Genomic DNA, 23,728 nt, shown 5'->3' with positions numbered 1-23,728 from the left:
GGGGCCGGCCGCCGCCATCTACGGCCATACCACCCTGAACGCGCCCGATCTCGTCTGATCTCGGAAGCTAAGCAGGGTCGGGCCTGGTTAGTACTTGGATGGGAGACCGCCTGGGAATACCGGGTGCTGTAGGCTTTTGCCTCTTCTTTTGTCCCGCCCGCCGGCCCGTGGGGGGTCGGGGGGGGTGGGGGGCCCCCCGCGCTCCGCGCCCGCCCCCCCTTTCGCGCTCGGCCCCCGGCCCCCCGGCGCGGCCCGCTGCCCCCGCCCGGGCCTTCCTCCCCTCTCCCCCGCTGCAGCAGCACCGCCAGGCGGCGGCGGCGGCGGCGGCGGCGGCGGCGGCGGCAGCGGCAGCAGCAGAGCGTCCCAGCCCTTCCGTTCGGCCGGCAGCCGAGCCCCAGCCCTGGGCCCCACACGGGGCCGGGCCGGGCGGCGGGATCCCTAAGTGCCGCTGGGTCTCTTCTCCGGCCCCGCCCCGCACTCCGGGACATCCCCTGCACCCGGCGCGGGACAGCCCACGGCGGCAAACCGTGCCCTGGGCCCCCGGACCCCCAGCCCACCGTGGACTTCCTCTCCGCCGCACACCCGGGCCTCGGGCCCGGGCCTCACGCCGGGCGGGCTCCTCGCCGCCGCCGGGGCTCCCGAGAGACACACCGGCGCACCGCACAGGGCAAGTCGCCGGCCACCCGGGCAGAGAGGACACACGCGGAGCACTCCCACCCAAACCCAAACGACCCACCGGCCCCCCGACCCGTGGCAACCCACCCCAAACCCCACCCCACGGTGCAACAGGATAGCCGGCTCTGGCCCCCCCGCCCCCCGCCCCCGGCCCCGCCCCCGCGCGGGGCCTGCTGCCACACGCAGGCCCTGACGGGAATCGGGGCAGAACGGTCCTCCCCAGACGGGGGTGGGGTGGCGCGGTGGGGGGGACACTGCACGTCTTCAGGACCTCCGGGTGAAGGACCAGCGGCAGCCACGGCCCTGCCTCCTTGTCCTGGCCCTGCCCGCAAGCCCCTCCCCGCCGTGCCCTGGCGCGAGGCGGCGGAGGGCCCTCTCGCGCGCACTCTCGGGCTCTGGCCCTCCGCCCCCACGCGTGGAAGTCTGTCCCTGCGCGCGTGCCCGTGGGTCTGCTCCTTGGGATGTGCGACGGCGGTGCCTCCGCGGTTCGGGTGGGGCAGGGGGGTGCGCGCGAGACCCGTCAGGCTCCGCCTGCGCCCGCCCCCCCATAGGGGCAGGTGGGCTAGCGAAGGGCCAGGGCGGCGGGAGGGACCCGACTGGGCAGGGAGGGACGCGTAGCAGCAGCTCGGCCTCTTGAGGCGTCCGGGGGCGGCCGCCGGCCTCTGTGGCCATACCACCCCGAACGCAACGCGCCCGCCCGCCCGATTCCCTCTGATCTCGGGAGCTAAGCAGGGTCGGGCCCGGTTAGTACTTGCATGGGAGACCGCCTGGGAATACCGGGTGCCCTAGGCTTTTTGCTGTGCCTCTTTTTCTGTCCCACCCCCCTGGGCTGGAAACGGGGGTGGGGTGGGGTGGGGTGGCCCGGGGCCCCTCCGCCCTCCGCGCCCGCCCCGGCTCCCGCCCCCGGCCGGCCCGGACCCTGTCCCGTGGCCCCTGGAGAGAGGGTCAGGTTTGACATGTGGAGGCTCAGTCCCCGAGGCTGTCGCCCCTCAGACACCTGCCGCAGGTCCGGGCCTCCGGAACTTCTGACGGACCGGCTCTGAATTCAGGACAAATTCTAAGGTTGTCCAAGTAGACGACCACGTTACCCTATGAGAGGAGAAATTTGATCCTATCCATATATGCAGAAGAATAGAATCTGAACAGTTGGCCATTCGTTCACGATAAAATAATTTAAGAATCCAGAAGAGAAGACATCTGGAAACTCTTTTCAAAAGTCTAAATCCTTAGAAAATAGTCTTAAGGATTCAGAAGTAAAAACATTCTTTGGAAAGTCACGAGCAAGACCAGGGTGTTGATAATGAGATTCTTCTGGTCAATACTGCAACAGACGCTCTAAAATACACACTAAAACAAGGGAAAACACTAATAATAGGTGGGAAAGGAAAAATCACCTCGTTCATTGTCCTCACCTCCTACGGTTCTCAAAATACACTGTTTGCCCCTAGGCATGGGAGACCTGTAGAAAGCCTAGGTGAGTCCCGCAAGACAGCTCTACATGAAATCAACGTTCAATCGATAGTTTCGATATTTCTTATTTCCTAGCAAATACACAATAATGAATGCAATTTTTAAAAAGGATCACAGTCAAAGTCACAGAGAATCTACACAGCACCTACGGGAAAAACGTGCCAACTTAGATGGAAAACTTAGTAACAAACATAAATGATGGCCCAAATCGATGGAGAGGCTATACTGTATTCCTCGATAGATGGACACAGAGCCCCCAAACTAATCATTTCCCCCAAATTAATAAATAATCAAATTTAAACAGGGTTTATAACTAGAAACTTACAATCTGTTTCTTTCTCCTTTTCTTTTAATTAGGGAAATGGACATGTTGAAGAATAATAATAATAATAATAATAATTATTATTATTATTATTAGATTAAATCGAGTTAACTGTACCAAAACTCTACCACTCACCTTATAAAACTGGGAGTTTATTCATAGGTCACAAGCCGCTGTGTATCTTTTCCTGAAGGCATGCAACCAAAGAAACACTTCTCCCCAACAAATCCCATCTCGACTGTCAGCATTTTGCTTGCTTTTCCTTTTAAAGTTTTTGCTCTCTGTTATAGGACTGTCTCATTGAGGTAGTTTGTTATTTTCACAGTTTATATAATACATGTGGAACCATTGTGGATGCATTCTGGGTAACTTGTGTGCCAGGGGAAACCTTCTGTTTGGGGAATACTCCTTGCTGACACAGGAAGCTGCAGTTCATCAGCACTGCTATAGAATGGCACTGCACGAAGCAATCGAAATATCTTTATCCGATCTTTGACTAGGTCCGTGTACACAGGGCTCCCGTGAGTATTACCCTAGACGATTCCTGGTCACACGTGCCCTATCTTCTCTCTGGTACGTGCTCCTCAGAGAATACGCTTGCTCCTGAATGACGCCAGTGTGGATTCATATCCATTTATGCTACATTGTTTTCCAAATGGTTCTATCACTTCACCTCCCGTATCAGCAGGGTGTGGGTAAGAGTTTTCCTCCCAGCCAACACAGCGATCGGTTTTTTAAGTTTCCTCAATCTGGTGAGTTTGAAACTACACCTTGCTTCAATGTTTATTTCCTATTTCCCTGATTAATAGTGAGGATACAGTGCCAAATGCGTATGAAGCATATTACACATAGATATTCTGTAATAGTAATATCTTGCCAAGTATATGCGCTACAGATGACTTGTCCTGTTTGCGGCTTGTTTTTTACCCTCTTCGTGGTATCTTTTGACACTTTTTATTATGGGAAATTTGAAATAGAAACAAAACCAGACAGAATAGTAGAATACATACTCACTACCCTGACTCAAGAAATCACCAACCCTTGGCCAGCCAGATCTTGTTTCTTTTATACCCCTCCTACCTTAAGTTCATGATCCCCTTAGTAATATCCCTCCATCGATAAAGGGTCAATATGTTTCTATCAAAGGTGGAGGCTTTCTTTCCTTTTTCAGTGTAATCACAGCCACATTATTCCATCTAAACATTTAACCGTATTAGAGATAACAGCAAGTACTCGATGTCTGCGTTTCCCTGAGACACATACACTCACTTCAGTTTCTTTGAATCCAGTGCAAATACAGTGCATACATGGTGATGGGTTGAGATGTCTTTTGAAAGAGTGTCCACACATCCCAACTAGTTGGGGGCGGCCCCGGCTGTCACCATTTCCCTTTGTTTCCTACCGCTGTCCACAGTGACCCGAGTCAGTTTTGCCGCTGTGAGGGGTGTAATCGTGGATTTAAGCATATTTAATGTGTTTCGATATCTTGCAATTATTATACTTACTGGTGATCAGACTGTCCTGTGTTTGGCAAACGGGAGTCTACTCATTCTGGTTCCTGTGTCTTTTGACGTGACCCTCGTCCTGTTGGATGTCATAGCATCCACGCTTCCCAGCATAAGAAGCGTCCATTTCCCGCCCCAGACTTGAAGTCAGCCTATGTCTCCAGTAAGTCTTAGGACCGTTTAATAACAATGGTTTGTGGAGACCACGACCTAGATGCTGGTGAAATGCACTGCTGTTGAGTTTGCACCTATTTCTCAGCACTTTCCATGGGAAACAACTAAAAACTAAACAATAAAATAGAATTAGATTAAAAAACTAAAGAAAAATACATTGAGCTTACACTGAGAATCCAAATGGAAACTGAGAAATTAGAGGCTTTTTACTCTATACTTTATCGATTTCACCTCTTTCTCTCACACCCAAATTCCCAGTTCTCAAAGACACCCACAGCATTCGCTCTTTGCGTGATGCCACACAATAATCGTATCCATTCACCGTATCACCGTGGACTACTTGCTACTGCGCCAAGCAGGAAAGGCGAGGAAGGAACTTTCTACTTTCCTGGCTCCACTGTGACAATCTAAGAGCTGCTGTCAGCCGAAGCCAGTCTGCTCATGTCCGGGGAGCTCGGAGCCATGTCCCACTCCTTTGGAATATTTCCCTGAGCCTTCATGTGGGCTCCTGCCGTCTGTAGAATCTGACAAGTCACACGTTGTCCTCCCGTTTGTGTCCTCCGTGCTTTGAAGAGATGTCCTATTGAGTCTTTGATTTTTGCTGTGATTTGTATATGTGTCTGCGGCAAAGTGTTGCTTCTGTGCTGTGTAGCAGCTGCCGAGCAAGGCTTTGAAGGCTACGGGGCTGCAGGACGGCGCGGGGGTGTCGGGGGTGGGGGTCGGGGCGCTGGGCCCGGAGGGCCACGTCGCAGCAGCTCGGCCTCTTGAGGCGTCCGGGGCCGGCCGCCGCCGTCTACGGCCATACCACCCTGAACGCGCCCGATCTCGTCTGATCTCGGAAGCTAAGCAGGGTCGGGCCTGGTTAGTACTTGGATGGGAGACCGCCTGGGAATACCGGGTGCTGTAGGCTTTTGCCTCTTCTTTTGTCCCGCCCGCCGGCCCGTGGGGGGTCGGGGGGGGGTGGGGGGCCCCCCGCGCTCCGCGCCCGCCCCCCCTTTCGCGCTCGGCCCCCGGCCCCCCGGCGCGGCCCGCTGCCCCCGCCCGGGCCTTCCTCCCCTCTCCCCCGCTGCAGCAGCACCGCCAGGCGGCGGCGGCGGCGGCGGCGGCGGCGGCGGCGGCAGCGGCAGCAGCAGAGCGTCCCAGCCCTTCCGTTCGGCCGGCAGCCGAGCCCCAGCCCTGGGCCCCACACGGGGCCGGGCCGGGCGGCGGGATCCCTAAGTGCCGCTGGGTCTCTTCTCCGGCCCCGCCCCGCACTCCGGGACATCCCCTGCACCCGGCGCGGGACAGCCCACGGCGGCAAACCGTGCCCTGGGCCCCCGGACCCCCAGCCCACCGTGGACTTCCTCTCCGCCGCACACCCGGGCCTCGGGCCCGGGCCTCACGCCGGGCGGGCTCCTCGCCGCCGCCGGGGCTCCCGAGAGACACACCGGCGCACCGCACAGGGCAAGTCGCCGGCCACCCGGGCAGAGAGGACACACGCGGAGCACTCCCACCCAAACCCAAACGACCCACCGGCCCCCCGACCCGTGGCAACCCACCCCAAACCCCACCCCACGGTGCAACAGGATAGCCGGCTCTGGCCCCCCCGCCCCCCGCCCCCGGCCCCGCCCCCGCGCGGGGCCTGCTGCCACACGCAGGCCCTGACGGGAATCGGGGCAGAACGGTCCTCCCCAGACGGGGGTGGGGTGGCGCGGTGGGGGGGACACTGCACGTCTTCAGGACCTCCGGGTGAAGGACCAGCGGCAGCCACGGCCCTGCCTCCTTGTCCTGGCCCTGCCCGCAAGCCCCTCCCCGCCGTGCCCTGGCGCGAGGCGGCGGAGGGCCCTCTCGCGCGCACTCTCGGGCTCTGGCCCTCCGCCCCCACGCGTGGAAGTCTGTCCCTGCGCGCGTGCCCGTGGGTCTGCTCCTTGGGATGTGCGACGGCGGTGCGTCCGCGGTTCGGGTGGGGCAGGGGGGGTGCGCGCGAGACCCGTCAGGCTCCGCCTGCGCCCGCCCCCCCATAGGGGCAGGTGGGCTAGCGAAGGGCCAGGGCGGCGGGAGGGACCCGACTGGGCAGGGAGGGACGCGTAGCAGCAGCTCGGCCTCTTGAGGCGTCCGGGGGCGGCCGCCGGCCTCTGTGGCCATACCACCCCGAACGCAACGCGCCCGCCCGCCCGATTCCCTCTGATCTCGGGAGCTAAGCAGGGTCGGGCCCGGTTAGTACTTGCATGGGAGACCGCCTGGGAATACCGGGTGCCCTAGGCTTTTTGCTGTGCCTCTTTTTCTGTCCCACCCCCCTGGGCTGGAAACGGGGGTGGGGTGGGGTGGGGTGGCCCGGGGCCCCTCCGCCCTCCGCGCCCGCCCCGGCTCCCGCCCCCGGCCGGCCCGGACCCTGTCCCGTGGCCCCTGGAGAGAGGGTCAGGTTTGACATGTGGAGGCTCAGTCCCCGAGGCTGTCGCCCCTCAGACACCTGCCGCAGGTCCGGGCCTCCGGAACTTCTGACGGACCGGCTCTGAATTCAGGACAAATTCTAAGGTTGTCCAAGTAGACGACCACGTTACCCTATGAGAGGAGAAATTTGATCCTATCCATATATGCAGAAGAATAGAATCTGAACAGTTGGCCATTCGTTCACGATAAAATAATTTAAGAATCCAGAAGAGAAGACATCTGGAAACTCTTTTCAAAAGTCTAAATCCTTAGAAAATAGTCTTAAGGATTCAGAAGTAAAAACATTCTTTGGAAAGTCACGAGCAAGACCAGGGTGTTGATAATGAGATTCTTCTGGTCAATACTGCAACAGACGCTCTAAAATACACACTAAAACAAGGGAAAACACTAATAATAGGTGGGAAAGGAAAAATCACCTCGTTCATTGTCCTCACCTCCTACGGTTCTCAAAATACACTGTTTGCCCCTAGGCATGGGAGACCTGTAGAAAGCCTAGGTGAGTCCCGCAAGACAGCTCTACATGAAATCAACGTTCAATCGATAGTTTCGATATTTCTTATTTCCTAGCAAATACACAATAATGAATGCAATTTTTAAAAAGGATCACAGTCAAAGTCACAGAGAATCTACACAGCACCTACGGGAAAAACGTGCCAACTTAGATGGAAAACTTAGTAACAAACATAAATGATGGCCCAAATCGATGGAGAGGCTATACTGTATTCCTCGATAGATGGACACAGAGCCCCCAAACTAATCATTTCCCCCAAATTAATAAATAATCAAATTTAAACAGGGTTTATAACTAGAAACTTACAATCTGTTTCTTTCTCCTTTTCTTTTAATTAGGGAAATGGACATGTTGAAGAATAATAATAATAATAATTATTATTATTATTATTATTATTAGATTAAATCGAGTTAACTGTACCAAAACTCTACCACTCACCTTATAAAACTGGGAGTTTATTCATAGGTCACAAGCCGCTGTGTATCTTTTCCTGAAGGCATGCAACCAAAGAAACACTTCTCCCCAACAAATCCCATCTCGACTGTCAGCATTTTGCTTGCTTTTCCTTTTAAAGTTTTTGCTCTCTGTTATAGGACTGTCTCATTGAGGTAGTTTGTTATTTTCACAGTTTATATAATACATGTGGAACCATTGTGGATGCATTCTGGGTAACTTGTGTGCCAGGGGAAACCTTCTGTTTGGGGAATACTCCTTGCTGACACAGGAAGCTGCAGTTCATCAGCACTGCTATAGAATGGCACTGCACGAAGCAATCGAAATATCTTTATCCGATCTTTGACTAGGTCCGTGTACACAGGGCTCCCGTGAGTATTACCCTAGACGATTCCTGGTCACACGTGCCCTATCTTCTCTCTGGTACGTGCTCCTCAGAGAATACGCTTGCTCCTGAATGACGCCAGTGTGGATTCATATCCATTTATGCTACATTGTTTTCCAAATGGTTCTATCACTTCACCTCCCGTATCAGCAGGGTGTGGGTAAGAGTTTTCCTCCCAGCCAACACAGCGATCGGTTTTTTAAGTTTCCTCAATCTGGTGAGTTTGAAACTACACCTTGCTTCAATGTTTATTTCCTATTTCCCTGATTAATAGTGAGGATACAGTGCCAAATGCGTATGAAGCATATTACACATAGATATTCTGTAATAGTAATATCTTGCCAAGTATATGCGCTACAGATGCCTTGTCCTGTTTGCGGCTTGTTTTTTACCCTCTTCGTGGTATCTTTTGACACTTTTTATTATGGGAAATTTGAAATAGAAACAAAACCAGACAGAATAGTAGAATACATACTCACTACCCTGACTCAAGAAATCACCAACCCTTGGCCAGCCAGATCTTGTTTCTTTTATACCCCTCCTACCTTAAGTTCATGATCCCCTTAGTAATATCCCTCCATCGATAAAGGGTCAATATGTTTCTATCAAAGGTGGAGGCTTTCTTTCCTTTTTCAGTGTAATCACAGCCACATTATTCCATCTAAACATTTAACCGTATTAGAGATAACAGCAAGTACTCGATGTCTGCGTTTCCCTGAGACACATACACTCACTTCAGTTTCTTTGAATCCAGTGCAAATACAGTGCATACATGGTGATGGGTTGAGATGTCTTTTGAAAGAGTGTCCACACATCCCAACTAGTTGGGGGCGGCCCCGGCTGTCACCATTTCCCTTTGTTTCCTACCGCTGTCCACAGTGACCCGAGTCAGTTTTGCCGCTGTGAGGGGTGTAATCGTGGATTTAAGCATATTTAATGTGTTTCGATATCTTGCAATTATTATACTTACTGGTGATCAGACTGTCCTGTGTTTGGCAAACGGGAGTCTACTCATTCTGGTTCCTGTGTCTTTTGACGTGACCCTCGTCCTGTTGGATGTCATAGCATCCACGCTTCCCAGCATAAGAAGCGTCCATTTCCCGCCCCAGACTTGAAGTCAGCCTATGTCTCCAGTAAGTCTTAGGACCGTTTAATAACAATGGTTTGTGGAGACCACGACCTAGATGCTGGTGAAATGCACTGCTGTTGAGTTTGCACCTATTTCTCAGCACTTTCCATGGGAAACAACTAAAAACTAAACAATAAAATAGAATTAGATTAAAAAACTAAAGAAAAATACATTGAGCTTACACTGAGAATCCAAATGGAAACTGAGAAATTAGAGGCTTTTTACTCTATACTTTATCGATTTCACCTCTTTCTCTCACACCCAAATTCCCAGTTCTCAAAGACACCCACAGCATTCGCTCTTTGCGTGATGCCACAGAATAATCGTATCCATTCACCGTATCACCGTGGACTACTTGCTACTGCGCCAAGCAGGAAAGGCGAGGAAGGAACTTTCTACTTTCCTGGCTCCACTGTGACAATCTAAGAGCTGCTGTCAGCCGAAGCCAGTCTGCTCATGTCCGGGGAGCTCGGAGCCATGTCCCACTCCTTTGGAATATTTCCCTGAGCCTTCATGTGGGCTCCTGCCGTCTGTAGAATCTGACAAGTCACACGTTGTCCTCCCGTTTGTGTCCTCCGTGCTTTGAAGAGATGTCCTATTGAGTCTTTGATTTTTGCTGTGATTTGTATATGTGTCTGCGGCAAAGTGTTGCTTCTGTGCTGTGTAGCAGCTGCCGAGCAAGGCTTTGAAGGCTACGGGGCTGCAGGACGGCGCGGGGGGTGTCGGGGGTGGGGGTCGGGGCGCTGGGCCCGGAGGGCCACGTCGCAGCAGCTCGGCCTCTTGAGGCGTCCGGGGCCGGCCGCCGCCGTCTACGGCCATACCACCCTGAACGCGCCCGATCTCGTCTGATCTCGGAAGCTAAGCAGGGTCGGGCCTGGTTAGTACTTGGATGGGAGACCGCCTGGGAATACCGGGTGCTGTAGGCTTTTGCCTCTTCTTTTGTCCCGCCCGCCGGCCCGTGGGGGGTCGGGGGGGGGTGGGGGGCCCCCCGCGCTCCGCGCCCGCCCCCCCTTTCGCGCTCGGCCCCCGGCCCCCCGGCGCGGCCCGCTGCCCCCGCCCGGGCCTTCCTCCCCTCTCCCCCGCTGCAGCAGCACCGCCAGGCGGCGGCGGCGGCGGCGGCGGCGGCGGCGGCGGCAGCGGCAGCAGCAGAGCGTCCCAGCCCTTCCGTTCGGCCGGCAGCCGAGCCCCAGCCCTGGGCCCCACACGGGGCCGGGCCGGGCGGCGGGATCCCTAAGTGCCGCTGGGTCTCTTCTCCGGCCCCGCCCCGCACTCCGGGACATCCCCTGCACCCGGCGCGGGACAGCCCACGGCGGCAAACCGTGCCCTGGGCCCCCGGACCCCCAGCCCACCGTGGACTTCCTCTCCGCCGCACACCCGGGCCTCGGGCCCGGGCCTCACGCCGGGCGGGCTCCTCGCCGCCGCCGGGGCTCCCGAGAGACACACCGGCGCACCGCACAGGGCAAGTCGCCGGCCACCCGGGCAGAGAGGACACACGCGGAGCACTCCCACCCAAACCCAAACGACCCACCGGCCCCCCGACCCGTGGCAACCCACCCCAAACCCCACCCCACGGTGCAACAGGATAGCCGGCTCTGGCCCCCCCGCCCCCCGCCCCCGGCCCCGCCCCCGCGCGGGGCCTGCTGCCACACGCAGGCCCTGACGGGAATCGGGGCAGAACGGTCCTCCCCAGACGGGGGTGGGGTGGCGCGGTGGGGGGGACACTGCACGTCTTCAGGACCTCCGGGTGAAGGACCAGCGGCAGCCACGGCCCTGCCTCCTTGTCCTGGCCCTGCCCGCAAGCCCCTCCCCGCCGTGCCCTGGCGCGAGGCGGCGGAGGGCCCTCTCGCGCGCACTCTCGGGCTCTGGCCCTCCGCCCCCACGCGTGGAAGTCTGTCCCTGCGCGCGTGCCCGTGGGTCTGCTCCTTGGGATGTGCGACGGCGGTGCCTCCGCGGTTCGGGTGGGGCAGGGGGGTGCGCGCGAGACCCGTCAGGCTCCGCCTGCGCCCGCCCCCCCATAGGGGCAGGTGGGCTAGCGAAGGGCCAGGGCGGCGGGAGGGACCCGACTGGGCAGGGAGGGACGCGTAGCAGCAGCTCGGCCTCTTGAGGCGTCCGGGGGCGGCCGCCGGCCTCTGTGGCCATACCACCCCGAACGCAACGCGCCCGCCCGCCCGATTCCCTCTGATCTCGGGAGCTAAGCAGGGTCGGGCCCGGTTAGTACTTGCATGGGAGACCGCCTGGGAATACCGGGTGCCCTAGGCTTTTTGCTGTGCCTCTTTTTCTGTCCCACCCCCCTGGGCTGGAAACGGGGGTGGGGTGGGGTGGGGTGGCCCGGGGCCCCTCCGCCCTCCGCGCCCGCCCCGGCTCCCGCCCCCGGCCGGCCCGGACCCTGTCCCGTGGCCCCTGGAGAGAGGGTCAGGTTTGACATGTGGAGGCTCAGTCCCCGAGGCTGTCGCCCCTCAGACACCTGCCGCAGGTCCGGGCCTCCGGAACTTCTGACGGACCGGCTCTGAATTCAGGACAAATTCTAAGGTTGTCCAAGTAGACGACCACGTTACCCTATGAGAGGAGAAATTTGATCCTATCCATATATGCAGAAGAATAGAATCTGAACAGTTGGCCATTCGTTCACGATAAAATAATTTAAGAATCCAGAAGAGAAGACATCTGGAAACTCTTTTCAAAAGTCTAAATCCTTAGAAAATAGTCTTAAGGATTCAGAAGTAAAAACATTCTTTGGAAAGTCACGAGCAAGACCAGGGTGTTGATAATGAGATTCTTCTGGTCAATACTGCAACAGACGCTCTAAAATACACACTAAAACAAGGGAAAACACTAATAATAGGTGGGAAAGGAAAAATCACCTCGTTCATTGTCCTCACCTCCTACGGTTCTCAAAATACACTGTTTGCCCCTAGGCATGGGAGACCTGTAGAAAGCCTAGGTGAGTCCCGCAAGACAGCTCTACATGAAATCAACGTTCAATCGATAGTTTCGATATTTCTTATTTCCTAGCAAATACACAATAATGAATGCAATTTTTAAAAAGGATCACAGTCAAAGTCACAGAGAATCTACACAGCACCTACGGGAAAAACGTGCCAACTTAGATGGAAAACTTAGTAACAAACATAAATGATGGCCCAAATCGATGGAGAGGCTATACTGTATTCCTCGATAGATGGACACAGAGCCCCCAAACTAATCATTTCCCCCAAATTAATAAATAATCAAATTTAAACAGGGTTTATAACTAGAAACTTACAATCTGTTTCTTTCTCCTTTTCTTTTAATTAGGGAAATGGACATGTTGAAGAATAATAATAATAATTATTATTATTATTATTATTATTATTAGATTAAATCGAGTTAACTGTACCAAAACTCTACCACTCACCTTATAAAACTGGGAGTTTATTCATAGGTCACAAGCCGCTGTGTATCTTTTCCTGAAGGCATGCAACCAAAGAAACACTTCTCCCCAACAAATCCCATCTCGACTGTCAGCATTTTGCTTGCTTTTCCTTTTAAAGTTTTTGCTCTCTGTTATAGGACTGTCTCATTGAGGTAGTTTGTTATTTTCACAGTTTATATAATACATGTGGAACCATTGTGGATGCATTCTGGGTAACTTGTGTGCCAGGGGAAACCTTCTGTTTGGGGAATACTCCTTGCTGACACAGGAAGCTGCAGTTCATCAGCACTGCTATAGAATGGCACTGCACGAAGCAATCGAAATATCTTTATCCGATCTTTGACTAGGTCCGTGTACACAGGGCTCCCGTGAGTATTACCCTAGACGATTCCTGGTCACACGTGCCCTATCTTCTCTCTGGTACGTGCTCCTCAGAGAATACGCTTGCTCCTGAATGACGCCAGTGTGGATTCATATCCATTTATGCTACATTGTTTTCCAAATGGTTCTATCACTTCACCTCCCGTATCAGCAGGGTGTGGGTAAGAGTTTTCCTCCCAGCCAACACAGCGATCGGTTTTTTAAGTTTCCTCAATCTGGTGAGTTTGAAACTACACCTTGCTTCAATGTTTATTTCCTATTTCCCTGATTAATAGTGAGGATACAGTGCCAAATGCGTATGAAGCATATTACACATAGATATTCTGTAATAGTAATATCTTGCCAAGTATATGCGCTACAGATGCCTTGTCCTGTTTGCGGCTTGTTTTTTACCCTCTTCGTGGTATCTTTTGACACTTTTTATTATGGGAAATTTGAAATAGAAACAAAACCAGACAGAATAGTAGAATACATACTCACTACCCTGACTCAAGAAATCACCAACCCTTGGCCAGCCAGATCTTGTTTCTTTTATACCCCTCCTACCTTAAGTTCATGATCCCCTTAGTAATATCCCTCCATCGATAAAGGGTCAATATGTTTCTATCAAAGGTGGAGGCTTTCTTTCCTTTTTCAGTGTAATCACAGCCACATTATTCCATCTAAACATTTAACCGTATTAGAGATAACAGCAAGTACTCGATGTCTGCGTTTCCCTGAGACACATACACTCACTTCAGTTTCTTTGAATCCAGTGCAAATACAGTGCATACATGGTGATGGGTTGAGATGTCTTTTGAAAGAGTGTCCACACATCCCAACTAGTTGGGGGCGGCCCCGGCTGTCACCATTTCCCTTTGTTTCCTACCGCTGTCCACAGTGACCCGAGTCAGTTTTGCCGCTGTGAGGGGTGTAATCGTGGATTTAAGCATATTTAATGTGTTTCGATATCTTGCAATTATTATACTTACTGGTGATCAGACTGTCCTGTGTTTGGCAAACGGGAGTCTACTCATTCTGGTTCCTGTGTCTTTTGACGTGACCCTCGTCCTGTTGGATGTCATAGCATCCACGCTTCCCAGCATAAGAAGCGTCCATTTCCCGCCCCAGACTTGAAGTCAGCCTATGTCTCCAGTAAGTCTTAGGACCGTTTAATAACAATGGTTTGTGGAGACCACGACCTAGATGCTGGTGAAATGCACTGCTGTTGAGTTTGCACCTATTTCTCAGCACTTTCCATGGGAAACAACTAAAAACTAAACAATAAAATAGAATTAGATTAAAAAACTAAAGAAAAATACATTGAGCTTACACTGAGAATCCAAATGGAAACTGAGAAATTAGAGGCTTTTTACTCTATACTTTATCGATTTCACCTCTTTCTCTCACACCCAAATTCCCAGTTCTCAAAGACACCCACAGCATTCGCTCTTTGCGTGATGCCACAGAATAATCGTATCCATTCACCGTATCACCGTGGACTACTTGCTACTGCGCCAAGCAGGAAAGGCGAGGAAGGAACTTTCTACTTTCCTGGCTCCACTGTGACAATCTAAGAGCTGCTGTCAGCCGAAGCCAGTCTGCTCATGTCCGGGGAGCTCGGAGCCATGTCCCACTCCTTTGGAATATTTCCCTGAGCCTTCATGTGGGCTCCTGCCGTCTGTAGAATCTGACAAGTCACACGTTGTCCTCCCGTTTGTGTCCTCCGTGCTTTGAAGAGATGTCCTATTGAGTCTTTGATTTTTGCTGTGATTTGTATATGTGTCTGCGGCAAAGTGTTGCTTCTGTGCTGTGTAGCAGCTGCCGAGCAAGGCTTTGAAGGCTACGGGGCTGCAGGACGGCGCGGGGGTGTCGGGGGTGGGGGTCGGGGCGCTGGGCCCGGAGGGCCACGTCGCAGCAGCTCGGCCTCTTGAGGCGTCCGGGGCCGGCCACCGCCGTCTACGGCCATACCACCCTGAACGCGCCCGATCTCGTCTGATCTCGGAAGCTAAGCAGGGTCGGGCCTGGTTAGTACTTGGATGGGAGACCGCCTGGGAATACCGGGTGCTGTAGGCTTTTGCCTCTTCTTTTGTCCCGCCCGCCGGCCCGTGGGGGGTCGGGGGGGGTGGGGGGGCCCCCCGCGCTCCGCGCCCGCCCCCCCTTTCGCGCTCGGCCCCCGGCCCCCCGGCGCGGCCCGCTGCCCCCGCCCGGGCCTTCCTCCCCTCTCCCCCGCTGCAGCAGCACCGCCAGGCGGCGGCGGCGGCGGCGGCGGCGGCGGCGGCGGCAGCGGCAGCAGCAGAGCGTCCCAGCCCTTCCGTTCGGCCGGCAGCCGAGCCCCAGCCCTGGGCCCCACACGGGGCCGGGCCGGGCGGCGGGATCCCTAAGTGCCGCTGGGTCTCTTCTCCGGCCCCGCCCCGCACTCCGGGACATCCCCTGCACCCGGCGCGGGACAGCCCACGGCGGCAAACCGTGCCCTGGGCCCCCGGACCCCCAGCCCACCGTGGACTTCCTCTCCGCCGCACACCCGGGCCTCGGGCCCGGGCCTCACGCCGGGCGGGCTCCTCGCCGCCGCCGGGGCTCCCGAGAGACACACCGGCGCACCGCACAGGGCAAGTCGCCGGCCACCCGGGCAGAGAGGACACACGCGGAGCACTCCCACCCAAACCCAAACGACCCACCGGCCCCCCGACCCGTGGCAACCCACCCCAAACCCCACCCCACGGTGCAACAGGATAGCCGGCTCTGGCCCCCCCGCCCCCCGCCCCCGGCCCCGCCCCCGCGCGGGGCCTGCTGCCACACGCAGGCCCTGACGGGAATCGGGGCAGAACGGTCCTCCCCAGACGGGGGTGGGGTGGCGCGGTGGGGGGACACTGCACGTCTTCAGGACCTCCGGGTGAAGGACCAGCGGCAGCCACGGCCCTGCCTCCTTGTCTGGCCCTGCCCGCAAGCCCCTCCCCGCCGTGCCCTGGCGCGAGGCGGCGGAGGGGCCCTCTCGCGCGCACTCTCGGGCTCTGGCCCTCCGCCCCCACGCGTGGAAGTCTGTCCCTGCGCGCGTGCCCGTGGGTCTGCTCCTTGGGATGTGCGACGGCGGTGCGTCCGCGGTTCGGGTGGGGCAGGGGGGTGCGCGCGAGACCCGTCAGGCTCCGCCTGCGCCCGCCCCCCCATAGGGGCAGGTGGGCTAGCGAAGGGCCAGGGCGGCGGGAGGGACCCGACTGGGCAGGAGGGACGCGTAGCAGCAGCTCGGCCTCTTGAGGCGTCCGGGGGCGGCCGCCGGCCTCTGTGGCCATACCACCCCGAACGCAAACGCGCCCCGCCCGCCCGATTCCCTCTGATCTCGGGAGCTAAGCAGGGTCGGGCCCGGTTAGTACTTGCATGGGAGACCGCCTGGGAATACCGGGTGCCCTAGGCTTTTTGCTGTGCCTCTTTTTCTGTCCCACCCCCCTGGGCTGGAAACGGGGGTGGGGTGGGGTGGGGTGGCCCGGGGCCCCTCCGCCCTCCGCGCCCGCCCCGGCTCCCGCCCCCGGCCGGCCCGGACCCTGTCCCGTGGCCCCTGGAGAGAGGGTCAGGGTTTGACATGTGGAGGCTCAGTCCCCGAGGCTGTCGCCCCTCAGACACCTGCCGCAGGTCCGGGCCTCCGGAACTTCTGACGGACCGGCTCTGAATTCAGGACAAATTCTAAGGTTGTCCAAGTAGACGACCACGTTACCCTATGAGAGGAGAAATTTGATCCTATCCATATATGCAAGAAAATAAGAAGATCTGAACAGTTGGCCATTCGTTCACGATAAAATAATTTAAGAATCCAGAAGAGAAGACATCTGGAAACTCTTTTCAAAAGTCTAAATCCTTAGAAAATAGTCTTAAGGATTCAGAAGTAAAAACATTCTTTGGAAAGTCACGAGCAAGACCAGGGTGTTGATAATGAGATTCTTCTGGTCAATACTGCAACAGACGCTCTAAAATACACACTAAAACAAGGGAAAACACTAATAATAGGTGGGAAAGGAAAAATCACCTCGTTCATTGTCTCACCTCCTACGGTTCTCAAAATACACTGTTTGCCCCTAGGCATGGGAGACCTGTAGAAAGCCTAGGTGAGTCCCCGCAAGACAGCTCTACATGAAATCAACGTTCAATCGATAGTTTCGATATTTTCTTATTTCCTAGCAAATACACAATAATGAATGCAATTTTTAAAAAAGGATCACAGTCAAAGTCACAGAGAATCTACACAGCACCTACGGGAAAAACGTGCCAACTTAGATGGAAAACTTAGTAACAAACATAAATGATGGCCCAAATCGATGGAGAGGCTATACTGTATTCCTCGATAGATGGACACAGAGCCCCCAAACTAATCATTTCCCCCAAATTAATAAATAATCAAATTTAAACAGGGTTTATAACTAGAAACTTACAATCTGTTTCTTTCTCCTTTTCTTTTAATTAGGGAAATGGAACATGTTGAAGAATAATAATAATAATAATAATAATAATAATTATTATTATTAATAATAATAATTATTATTATTATTAGATTAAATCGAGTTAACTGTACCAAAACTCTACCACTCACCTTATAAAACTGGGAGTTTATTCATAGGTCGCAAGCCGCTGTGTATCTTTTCCTGAAGGCATGCAACCAAAGAAACACTTCTCCTCAAATCCCATCTCGACTGTCAGCATTTTGCTTGCTTTTCCTTTTAAAGTTTTTGCTCTCTGTTATAGGACTGTCTCATTGAGTAGTTTGTTATTTTCACAGTTTATATAATACATGTGGAACCATTGTGGATGCTTTCTGGGTAACTTGTGTGCCAGGGGAAACCTTCTGTTTGGGGAATACTCCTTGCTGACACAGGAAGCTGCAGTTCATCAGCACTGCTATAGAATGGCACTGCACGAAGCAATCGAAATATCTTTATCCGATCTTTGACTAGGTCCGTGTACACAGGGCTCCCGTGAGTATTACCTAGAACGATTCCTGGTCACACGTGCCCTATCTTCTCTCTGGTACGTGCTCCTCAGAGAATACGCTTGCTCCTGAATGACGCCAGTGTGGATTCATATCCATTTATGCTACATTTGTTTTCCAAATGGTTCTATCACTTCACCTCCCGTATCAGCAGGGTGTGGGTAAGAGTTTTCCTCCCAGCCAACACAGCGATCGGTTTTTTAAGTTTCCTCAATCTGGTCGAGTTTGAAACTACACCTTGCTTCATTGTTTATTTCCTATTTCCCTGATTAATAGTGAGGATACAGTGCCAAATGCGTATGAAGCATATTACACATAGATATTCTGTAATAGTAATATCTTGCCAAGTATATGCGCTACAGATGCCTTGTCCTGTTTGCGGCTTGTTTTTTACCCTCTTCGTGTATCTTTTGACACTTTTTATTATGGGAAATTTGAAATAGAAACAAAAACAGACAGAATAGTAGAATACATACTCACTACCCTGACTCAAGAAATCACCAACCCTTGGCCAGCCAGATCTTGTTTACTTTTATTACCCCTCCTACCTTAAGTTCATGATCCCCTTAGTAATATCCCTCCATCGATAAAGGGTCAATATGTTTCTATCAAAAGGTGGAGGCTTTCTTTCCTTTTTCAGTGTAATCACAGCCACATTATTCCATCTAAACATTTTAACCGTATTAGAGATAACAGCAAGTACTCTCGATGTCTGCGTTTCCCTGAGACACATACACTCACTTCAGTTTCTTTGAATCCAGTGCAAATACAGTGCATACATGGTGATGGGTTGAGATGTCTTTTGAAAGAGTGTCCACACATCCCAACTAGTTGGGGGCGGCCCCGGCTGTCACCATTTCCCTTTGTTTCCTACCGCTGTCCACAGTGACCCGAGTCAGTTTTGCCGCTGTGAGGGGTGTAATCGTGGATTTAAGCATATTTAATGTGTTTCGATATCTTGCAATTATTATACTTACTGGTGATCAGACTGTCCTGTGTTTGGCAAACGGGAGTCTACTCATTCTGGTTCCTGGTGTCTTTTGACGTGACCCTCGTCCTGTTGGATGTCATAGCATCCACGCTTCCCAGCATAAGAAGCGTCCATTTCCTTCCCGCCCCAGACTTGAAGTCAGCCTATGTCTCCAGTAAGTCTTAGGACCGTTTAATAACAATGGTTTGTGGAGACCACGACCTAGATGCTGGTGAAATGCACTGCTGTTGAGTTTGCACCTATTTCTCAGCACTTTCCATGGGAAACAACTAAAAACTAAACAATAAAATAGAATTAGATTAAAAAACTAAAGAAAAATACATTGAGCTTACACTGAGAATCCAAATGGAAACTGAGAAATTAGAGGCTTTTTACTCTATAACTTTATCGATTTCACCTCTTTCTCTCACACCCAAATTCCCAGTTCTCAAAGACACCCACAGCATTCGCTCTTTGCGTGATGCCACAGAATAATCGTATCCATTCACCGTATCACCGTGGACTACTTGCTACCTGCGCCAAGCAGGAAAGGCGAGGAAGGAACTTTCTACTTTCCTGGCTCCACTGTGACAATCTAAGAGCTGCTGTCAGCCGAAGCCAGTCTGCTCATGTCCGGGGAGCTCGGAGCCATGTCCCACTCCTTTGGAATATTTCCCTGAGCCTTCATGTGGGCTCCTGCCGTCTGTAGAATCTGACAAGTCACACGTTGTCCTCCCGTTTGTGTCCTCCGTGCTTTGAAGAGATGTCCTATTGAGTCTTTGATTTTTGCTGTGATTTGTATATGTGTCTGCGGCAAAGTGTTGCTTCTGTGCTGTGTAGCAGCTGCCGAGCAAGGCTTTGAAGGCTACGGGGCTGCAGGACGGCGCGGGGGGTGTCGGGGGTGGGGGTCGGGGCGCTGGGCCCGGAGGGCCACGTCGCAGCAGCTCGGCCTCTTGAGGCGTCCGGGGCCGGCCGCCGCCGTCTACGGCCATACCACCCTGAACGCGCCCGATCTCGTCTGATCTCGGAAGCTAAGCAGGGTCGGGCCTGGTTAGTACTTGGATGGGAGACCGCCTGGGAATACCGGGTGCTGTAGGCTTTTGCCTCTTCTTTTGTCCCCGCCCGCCGGCCCGTGGGGGGTCGGGGGGGGTGGGGGGCCCCCCCGCGCTCCGCGCCCGCCCCCCCTTTCGCGCTCGGCCCCCGGCCCCCCGGCGCGGCCCGCTGCCCCCGCCCGGGCCTTCCTCCCCTCTCCCCCCCGCTGCAGCAGCACCGCCAGGCGGCGGCGGCGGCGGCGGCGGCGGCGGCGGCGGCAGCGGCAGCAGCAGAGCGTCCCAGCCCTTCCGTTCGGCCGGCAGCCGAGCCCCAGCCCTGGGCCCCACACGGGGCCGGGCCGGGCGGCGGGATCCCTAAGTGCCGCTGGGTCTCTTCTCCCGGCCCCGCCCCGCACTCCGGGACATCCCCTGCACCCGGCGCGGGACAGCCCACGGCGGCAAACCGTGCCCTGGGCCCCCGGACCCCCAGCCCACCGTGGACTTCCTCTCCGCCGCACACCCGGGCCTCGGGCCCGTGCCTCACGCCGGGCGGGCTCCTCGCCGCCGCCGGGGCTCCCGAGAGGACACACCGGCGCACCGCACAGGGCAAGTCGCCGGCCACCCGGGCAGAGAGGACACACGCGGAGCACTCCCACCCAAACCCAAACGACCCACCGGCCCCCCGACCCGTGGCAACCCACCCCAAACCCCACCCCACGGTGCAACAGGATAGCCGGCTCTGGCCCCCCCGCCCCCCGCCCCCGGCCCCGCCCCCGCGCGGGGCCTGCTGCCACACGCAGGCCCTGACGGGAATCGGGGCAGAACGGTCCTCCCCAGACGGGGGGTGGGGGTGGCGCGGTGGGGGGGACACTGCCACGTCTTCAGGACCTCCGGGTGAAGGACCAGCGGCAGCCACGGCCCTGCCTCCTTGTCCTGGCCCTGCCCGCAAGCCCCTCCCCCGCCGTGCCCTGGCGCGAGGCGGCGGAGGGCCCTCTCGCGCGCACCTCTCGGGCTCTGGCCCTCCGCCCCCACGCGTGGAAGTCTGTCCCTGCGCGCGTGCCCGTGGGTCTGCTCCTTGGGATGTGCGACGGCGGTGCGTCCGCGGTTCGGGTGTGGGCAGGGGGGTGTGCGCGCGAGACCCGTCAGGCTCCGCCTGCGCCCGCCCCCCCATAGGGGCAGGTGGGCTAGCGAAGGGCCAGGGCGGCGGGAGGGACCCGACTGGGCAGGGAGGGACGCGTAGCAGCAGCTCGGCCTCTTGAGGTCGGTCCGGGGGCGGCCGCCGGCCTCTGTGGCCATACCACCCCCGAACGCAACGCGCACCGCCCGCACCGATTCCCTCTGATCTCGGGAGCTAAGCAGGGTCGGGCCCGGTTAGTACTTGCATGGGAGACCCGCCTGGGAATACCGGGTGCCCTAGGCTTTTTGCTGTGCCTCTTTTTCTGTCCCACCCCCCCTGGGCTGGAAACGGGGGTGGGGTGGGGTGGGGTGGCCCGGGGCCCTCCGCCCTCCGCGCCCGCCCCGGCTCCCGCCCCCGGCCGGCCCGGACCCTGTCCCGTGGCCCCTGGAGAGAGGGTCAGGTTTGACATGTGGAGGCTCAGTCCCCGAGGCTGTCGCCCCTCAGACACCTGCCGCAGGTCCGGGCCTCCGGAACTTCTGACGGACCGGCTCTGAATTCAGGACAAATTCTAAGGTTGTCCAAGTAGACGACCACGTTACCCTATGAGAGGAGAAATTTGATCCTATCCATATATGCAGAAGAATAGAATCTGAACAGTTGGCCATTCGTTCACGATAAAATAATTTAAGAATCCAGAAGAGAAGACATCTGGAAACTCTTTTCAAAAGTCTAAATCCTTAGAAAATAGTCTTAAGGATTCAGAAGTAAAAACATTCTTTGGAAAGTCACGAGCAAGACCAGGGTGTTGATAATGAGATTCTTCTGGTCAATACTGCAACAGACGCTCTAAAATACACACTAAAACAAGGGAAAACACTAATAATAGGTGGAAAGGAAAAATCACCTCGTTCATTGTCCTCACCTCCTACGGTTCTCAAAATACACTGTTTGCCCCTAGGCATGGGAGACCTGTAGAAAGCCTAGGTGAGTCCCGCAAGACAGCTCTACATGAAATCAACGTTCAATCGATAGTTTCGATATTTCTTATTTCCTAGCAAATACAAATAATGAATGCAATTTTTAAAAAAGGATCACAGTCAAAGTCACAGAGAATCTACACAGCACCTACGGGAAAAACGTGCCAACTTAGATGGAAAACTTAGTAACAAACATAAATGATGGCCCAAATCGATGGAGAGGCTATACTGTATTCCTCGATAGATGGACACAGAGCCCCCAAACTAATCATCTTCCCCCCAAATTAATAAATAATCAAATTTAAACAGGGTTTATAACTAGAAACTTACAATCTGTTTCTTTCTCCTTTTCTTTTAATTAGGGAAATGGACATGTTGAAGAATAATAATAATAATAATAATAATAATAATTATTATTATTAGATTAAATCGAGTTAACTGTACCAAAACTCTACCACTCACCTTATAAAACTGGGAGTTTATTCATAGGTCGCAAGCCGCTGTGTATCTTTTCCTGAAGGCATGCAACCAAAGAAACACTTCTCCCCAACAAATCCCATCTCGACTGTCAAGCATTTTGCTTGCTTTTCCTTTTAAAGTTTTTGCTCTCTGTTATAGGACTGTCTCATTGAGGTAGTTTGTTATTTTCACAGTTTATATAATACATGTGGAACCATTGTGGATGCATTCTGGGTAACTTGTGTGCCAGGGGAAACCTTCTGTTTGGGGAATACTCCTTGCTGACACAGGAAGCTGCAGTTCATCAGCACTGCTATAGAATGGCACTGCACGAAGCAATTGAAATATCTTTATCCGATCTTTGACTAGGTCCGTGTACACAGGGCTCCCGTGAGTATTACCCTAGACGATTCCTGGTCACACGTGCCCTATCTTCTCTCTGGTACGTGCTCCTCAGAGAATACGCTTGCTCCTGAATGACGCCAGTGTGGATTCATATCCATTTATGCTACATTGTTTTCCAAATGGTTCTATCACTTCACCTCCCGTATCAGCAGGGTGTGGGTAAGAGTTTTCCTCCCAGCCAACACAGCGATCGGTTTTTTAAGTTTCCTCAATCTGGTGAGTTTGAAACTACACCTTGCTTCAATGTTTATTTCCTATTTCCCTGATTAATAGTGAGGATACAGTGCCAAATGCGTATGAAGCATATTACACATAGATATTCTGTAATAGTAATATCTTGCCAAGTATATGCGCTACAGATGCCTTGTCCTGTTTGCGGCTTGTTTTTTACCCTCTTCGTGGTATCTTTTGACACTTTTTATTATGGGAAATTTGAAATAGAAACAAAAACAGACAGAATAGTAGAATACATACTCACTACCCTGACTCAAGAAATCACCAACCCTTGGCCAGCCAGATCTTGTTTCTTTTATACCCCTCCTACCTTAAGTTCATGATCCCCTTAGTAATATCCCTCCATCGATAAAGGGTCAATATGTTTCTATCAAAGGTGGAGGCTTTCTTTCCTTTTTCAGTGTAATCACAGCCACATTATTCCATCTAAACATTTAACCGTATTAGAGATAACAGCAAGTACTCGATGTCTGCGTTTCCCTGAGACACATACACTCACTTCAGTTTCTTTGAATCCAGTGCAAATACAGTGCATACATGGTGATGGGTTGAGATGTCTTTTGAAAGAGTGTCCACACATCCCAACTAGTTGGGGGCGGCCCCGGCTGTCACCATTTCCCTTTGTTTCCTACCGCTGTCCACAGTGACCCGAGTCAGTTTTGCCGCTGTGAGGGGTGTAATCGTGGATTTAAGCATATTTAATGTGTTTCGATATCTTGCAATTATTATACTTACTG

The 23,728-nt window shown here is 54.1% G+C and overlaps 5 non-coding genes and 4 pseudogenes across 5 annotated transcripts; all 9 read left to right on the top strand.

Annotated features, from left to right (window-relative positions):
• Positions 1–16: 16 nt before the first annotated feature.
• Positions 17–135, top strand: LOC123633830. The gene has a single exon (XR_006733820.1). It is a non-coding gene; the product is annotated as a 5S ribosomal RNA (ribosomal RNA).
• Positions 136–1,335: 1,200 nt separating this feature from the next.
• On the top strand, positions 1,336–1,467 carry LOC123633518 (annotated as a pseudogene).
• A 3,470-nt stretch (positions 1,468–4,937) lies between these two features.
• Positions 4,938–5,056, top strand: LOC123633567. Its single transcript, XR_006733616.1, has one exon. It is a non-coding gene; the product is annotated as a 5S ribosomal RNA (ribosomal RNA).
• Positions 5,057–6,258: 1,202 nt separating this feature from the next.
• Positions 6,259–6,390, top strand: LOC123633517 (annotated as a pseudogene).
• A 3,471-nt stretch (positions 6,391–9,861) lies between these two features.
• Positions 9,862–9,980, top strand: LOC123633566. Its single transcript, XR_006733615.1, has one exon. It is a non-coding gene; the product is annotated as a 5S ribosomal RNA (ribosomal RNA).
• Positions 9,981–11,181: 1,201 nt separating this feature from the next.
• On the top strand, positions 11,182–11,313 carry LOC123633516 (annotated as a pseudogene).
• A 3,470-nt stretch (positions 11,314–14,783) lies between these two features.
• Positions 14,784–14,902, top strand: LOC123633557. The gene has a single exon (XR_006733614.1). It is a non-coding gene; the product is annotated as a 5S ribosomal RNA (ribosomal RNA).
• A 1,199-nt stretch (positions 14,903–16,101) lies between these two features.
• On the top strand, positions 16,102–16,235 carry LOC123633560 (annotated as a pseudogene).
• Positions 16,236–19,748: 3,513 nt separating this feature from the next.
• Positions 19,749–19,867, top strand: LOC123633545. The gene has a single exon (XR_006733613.1). It is a non-coding gene; the product is annotated as a 5S ribosomal RNA (ribosomal RNA).
• The last annotated feature ends 3,861 nt before the right edge of the window (positions 19,868–23,728 follow it).

Source organism: Lemur catta, chromosome 2 (genome assembly GCF_020740605.2).
Source record: "Lemur catta isolate mLemCat1 chromosome 2, mLemCat1.pri, whole genome shotgun sequence".
NCBI classification, from domain to species: Eukaryota; Metazoa; Chordata; class Mammalia; order Primates; family Lemuridae; genus Lemur; species Lemur catta.
Note: the sequence above shows the minus strand (reverse complement) of the source record. Positions and strands in the feature narration are given on the sequence as shown.